The sequence below is a fragment of the Malus domestica genome, chromosome 17, assembly GCF_042453785.1.
Source record: "Malus domestica chromosome 17, GDT2T_hap1".
Taxonomy (NCBI): domain Eukaryota; kingdom Viridiplantae; phylum Streptophyta; class Magnoliopsida; order Rosales; family Rosaceae; genus Malus; species Malus domestica.
This window is the reverse complement of record NC_091677.1, coordinates 27,669,475-27,675,295: the sequence shown is the minus strand read 5'-3', so window position 1 is coordinate 27,675,295 and position 5,821 is coordinate 27,669,475. Positions and strand designations below refer to the sequence as shown.

Here is a 5,821-nt window from a genome sequence, read left to right as displayed (position 1 = left end):
GATGGTCAAGATGATGATTGTATTACATACATGTAAGCATTGTTGACAAATCACAAATGATATATTTAACAATTTCAATTTTAAAGGAGTTAATAAAATTATATTTAGAAAGCATTTTTTCCCTAAAAAGAAAAGGAGTTAGCATGCCTCAACAAATTAAAATTTGTTTTCAATTAGAAACATCAGGAAACCTTTCCTAACAAGAAAATGAGTATACCTCGTCATCCCCCATCCTTAAGAATTATCGATCACTACTAATAACCTTTTCTACCAAATTGCATTCCCCTCTCTTTTTGAGTCTTCAATCGACGAACCTCTCTCTCTCTCTCTCTCGTGCTTCTTCTGTCTTCATTCACAATGACCAACAAAACTGATCACTCTTCTGGCTTTAAGGTGACAAAGACCGACTTCGGTACAGCCATCCTTGAGCGCAAGAAGGCTGTAAATCGGCTTCTTGTCGATGATGCTATTGCTGTCTCCGACAACAACTCAGTGGTAACGCTCCACCCGGTGACTGATAGGGATTTTACTACTTATGTGAACGGGCTAAAAACTCATATTATACTTGCAAGAATTACAAGGTTGTTGTAGTATAAACGGATCTCGCAAGGTCGTTCTCCACAGGAATTATTAAATAATTCGAAACAAACCAAATTTCAATTAATTATTGTAAAGTAGAAATTGAGGTGATTGATTTTATAACATACTTAAATTAAAAACGAATTTAATTAATAAAAATAAGACAATCTTCAATATTAAAACTAGATGGAAAAAGAAAACAATTTTGAAAAATCAAATTAAGAAAACACTAGAGTTCCACCATCACCTAGCAATCCTATGAACTTTTACCAATTACTTATGATCTACACATGCCACTTTGAAGGTTAGGTTTTCCTAATTTATATTCTACTTAGAACATCCAACATAGAACGTATATCTAACTTGCAACTCGTCCGGACGTTCAGATTAAATCTGAATATGAAAGACTCATTATGCTTTATGAAAACCCTTTGAAAAATCATGCAATCCTTAAGACGTGGTATTCATCTTAAGTGAAATTACAATTATTAATCACAAGAAGTCAGCGTCAATTTCAAGGAACCTTCCGACTAAAATTACATCAAATTACTTTTCTAAAGATCCTAAAGGTGATCAGGCATTAAGACAATTAGATAGTTTTTATCCTGGTGATTAACAATTCAAAGTATGCATGCAATCAATCATAAGCAATTAAATAAAAATCACATATTCATGCTAAGGCTCAAGGCTTCGCCCTAGCAAAAGGAATTAGTTACGCATATTCATAATTAAAATCATAGAAAATATTATTAAGAAAACGATTGAAAACAACTTAGAGTAGAAAATCTCCAAAACCCTAGCACTTCTCTTTGTCTCCAAAATTGCATAAAATAAAGCGTAGTGAAAAACTGTAGCTGGCCAAGCAATATATCTGCTAAGCCCCCACACAAACCCTAAAAACAGGTCCTTTATTCCCCCTTGGAAACTAAAAATAATAATTAAATAAAATAGGAAATATAACCCTAAATTAAATAGTAAAATTCGTCTAAAACCTGAACAGCCACGTTTTGGACCCATAAGCTGCTTCAAAACTGGCCCAATATAGCTGGATTTAATGTTTGGAATATTCTGAACACTTCTCCAGATGGCCACGAAACCATCCAAGGTCATCTTGAGCTCCAAAAACACAATTTAATCCCAAAAACATCATTTTCCAGCACTGCGCATCACTCCTTTATCGCCAGAAAATAACCGCTTGGTGGAAAAATCCCAGATTTTGATACGATCAAGCTAAGTGACTCACGAACGTCCTCCAACTGGAATTACTCCAAAATGCGTCCATTTGATCCTGTTTTGCTCCAGAGGAAGTCGAAAGTCCTATATTGAAAATACAATTCAAAGTATCAAAATTCTTTCAAAATATTAACCAAAATATACTAAGATTAGGGTAAAATATATAATATAAAATCTACTCATCAGTGACCATAGAGAAGCTCCAGCTCTTTAATGGCGACACGATCCTAATAAGGGGAAAGAAAAGGAATGACACTATGTGCATTGTTACTAATGATATTACATGTGAGGAACCAAAGATAAGGACGAATAAGGTTGTCAGGAGCAACCTGAGGGTTAGGCTTGGGGACGTTGTTTCAGTTTACCAGTGCGCTGATGTTAAGTATGGAAATCGAGTCCACATTCTTCTTGTGGACGACAGTATTGAAGGGGTCACCGAAAATATCTTTGATGCATATTTAAAACCTTATTTCTTCGAGAGCTTCCACCCGGTGAGGAAGGGTGATCTCTTCCTTGTAAGAAGAGGAATGAGGAGTGTAGAGTTCAAGCTTGTTGAAACTGACCTTGCTGAGCCCTACGTGGTTGCTCCCGACACTGAAATCTACTATGAAAATGGAGGATGAGGAAAGACTATTGAATGAGGTTGGCTATGACGATGTTGTTGGCGTCGGAAAATAGATAGCTCAGATTCGCAAATTGGTAGAGTTGCCATTGAGGCATCCTCAGCTGTTTAAATCAATTGGTGTGAAGCCGCCAAAGGGCATTCTACTATACGGACCTCCTGGAACAGGCAAGACTCTAATTGCCCGAGCTGTGGCTAATGAAACGGGGGCATTTTCTTTCTGCATCAATGGACCAGAAATCGTGTCGAAGATGGCGAGGGAGAGTGAAAACAACCTCAAGAAAGCTTTTGAAGAAGCCGAGAAGAATGCACCATCCATTATCTTTATTGATGAGATTGATTCAATTACTCCCAATAGAGAAAAGACACATGGAGAAGTTGAAATGAGGATTGTATCCCAACTTTTGACTCTCATGGATGGACTCAAATCTAAGGCTCATGTAATTGTTATGGGGGCTACAAATTGTCCAAATAACATTGATCCGACTCTCAAAAGGTTTGGAAGATTTGATAGGGAAATAGATATTGGTGCCCAAATGAAGTTGGATATCTTGAGGTTTTGCATATTCATACCAAGAACATGAAGCTTGCTAAAGATGTTGACTTAGAAAAGATAGCTAAGGACACACATGGTTATGTTGGTGCGGATCTTGCTGCTTTGTGTACTAAGGGTTCACTTCAATGCATTAGAGAGAAGATGGATGTGATCAACTTAGAAGATGAGGAAATAGATGCTGAGATTATTAATTTAATGGCAGTTACAAACCATCACCTAAAGATTGTTCTTAGCACAAGCAACCCTTCTGCCCTTCGTGAAACAATTGTTGAAGTACCGAATGTTAGTTGGGAAGATATTGGAGGTCTCAAAAGTGTTAAGATGGAACTTTAAGAGACGGTTCAATATCCTTTAGAGCATCCGGAGAAATTTGAGAAATTTGGAATGTTTCCTTCAAAGGGAGTTTTCTTCTATGGTCCTTTAGGATGTGGTAAAACTCTTCTTGCCAAAGCAATTGCTAATGAGTGTCAAGCAAACTTCATTAGTACAAAGGGGCTTGAATTGCTTACACGAGACCAATGTACGTGAAATCTTTGACAAAGCCCGTGGGTTTGCTCCATGTGTCCTGTTCTTTGATGAACTTGATTCCATTGCGACTCAGAGAGGGAGTAGTGTAGGTGATGCTGGGGGTGCTGCTGATAGGGTTTTGAATCAACTTCTTACAGAAATAGATGGAATGTCTACAAAGAAAATTGTTTTCATTATCGAGGCCACCAACAGACCAGACATTATAGACCCTGCACTTCTGCGTCCAGGTCATCTAGATCAGTTGATTTACATTCCTCTCCCTGATGAGAAATCTCACTATCAAGTATTCCAGTCTTGCTTAAGGAATTCTCCAGTTTTTAAAGATGTGGACATCATAGCCCTTGCCAAGTACACTGCTGGTTTTAGTGGTGCGGGTATAACGGAAATATGCCAGCGTGCTTGCAAATATGCAATCAGAGAGAACATTGAAAAGGATATTGAGAGGGAGATGAGGAGAAATGAGAATCTTAAGGCAATGGAAGATGACGTTATTGATGAAGTAGCAGATATCAAGGCAGCTCATTTTGAGGAATCGATGAAGTATGCTCGTAGGAGTGTTAGTGATGCTGATATCTGCAAATACCAGGCATTTGCACAGACATTGCAGCAGTCAAGAGGGTTTGGAATAGATTTCAGGTTTGCAGATGATGCTTCCAGCGGACGTGCTACTTCTAGGGCTGGTGAAGATGACCTTTACAATGTATAGTTTCATAATACGCATATTTTTCATTCTTTAAATTCCAGCTTTTCATTTTGTATTACATCAATGTTACAACCGTAGAAGTGTCCATTTTAATGATCATTGCACCCAAAATTATGATCATATTACTCAAATAAATGTTGAATTAGTTGAAAGCATAGTACATGATTTGTTTTCATTGTTTTTTGTTTAAACCCTTTTGCTTGTTTCTGTTCCTTCTTTCTTTTCATGTTTCTGCAATAATCGCATTTGCAGGTATGTTCTTCTGCAAAACGACATAAATGGTGATTAAATCATCTAAGAGCAATAGAAGACACCATAAATTGAAAAATAATGGTTACTTCTTCTAGAGATTGACTTCAAGCAATGCTTCTTACAAATGAGCCAGAAATTTGATGTAATGGACGTTACAATTTCAAAATCAAACCATAAAAGACATATTTTTTTTTACTTAATTTCTCACATCAAGCACAACTTGTAATCGTCCAGGTGGTACTGGCACACCGAAACAGGTGTATTTATGTGTGTATTCATTTTGTTTGGAATGAAATGATCTTATTGTTGATGTGTAACCCTTGAGCTGATATCTTGGAGACAAAGTCACAAGTTTTGAATTTCTTTTTATATGTTTATTTTCAATGTAATCTGAGCCATTGGATCATAGTCCAAGTGGTCTCTTCTCTAGCCTAGGATTTAAGTGATAGATTATGACAAGTGTAATCACCTCATAAGGTGATAGAATCAAAGGCCAAGATTTAATCTTGGTGTAAAGTTGTTAGAGAAGAATCTCACTTTTCTCTCTCCTCTAACGGTTATATTTGGTTAGTGGAGTGTGAAATACAATCAGAACCTTCATCACTCTCACAACACCATAGTTGCATTTTCTCTATAATTTTCCTTCTTCCCAAACACTCAAAACCTTCATAAAACTAAATACCAAAAGCTATAAACTCTAACATGGCCTCAGAGCCAGGTTCTGTTGCCTAAAATGGGCGTGAATCTGTGAAACGAAAACTCGAGTTATGATCGAGCTCATTTGACGATCAAGGTGGTGTGATTTCTTGAATCAAATGTCTAATATGGCAGGATTGAGCACTGCTAAGCTTCGCACGCTAGTTTTTAACGGAGAAAATTATGAGTTATGGAGTATTCGAAAGAAAACCATTATGAAATCTCATGGTCTGTGGGATCTTGTTGAAAATGGGTTTGATGCTTCAGATCCAAAGAATGAGAAGGAGAAGATAGAAGATGCAAATTAAAAGGAAGTGATTGCTAAAGTGGAGAAGCCTACGATGATTGAAATTATGATGAAGGATGCTCGCGCACTTGGGTTGATCTAAGGTGCAATCTCAAATCAAATCTTCCCCAGAATTGGGAACAAGGATACCTCAAAGGGTACTTGGGACATTCTGAAGCAAGAATTCAGAGGAGCTAAGCATGTAAGGAGCGTAAAATTGCAAGGTTTGCGTCGAGAATTTGAATACACTCGTATGAAAGATAGTGAATCCTTATCTGTATATCTTGCTAGACTGTTTGATATAATGAATCACATGAAAAACTATGGTGATGATCTGTCTAGGGAAAGAGTTTATGCATAAATTGT

At 37.1% G+C, this 5,821-nt stretch overlaps 1 pseudogene; it reads left to right on the top strand.

Annotated features, from left to right (window-relative positions):
• Window positions 1-357: 357 nt before the first annotated feature.
• LOC103426145 (cell division control protein 48 homolog D-like) lies at window positions 358-4,224 on the top strand (annotated as a pseudogene).
• Window positions 4,225-5,821: the final 1,597 nt, after the last annotated feature.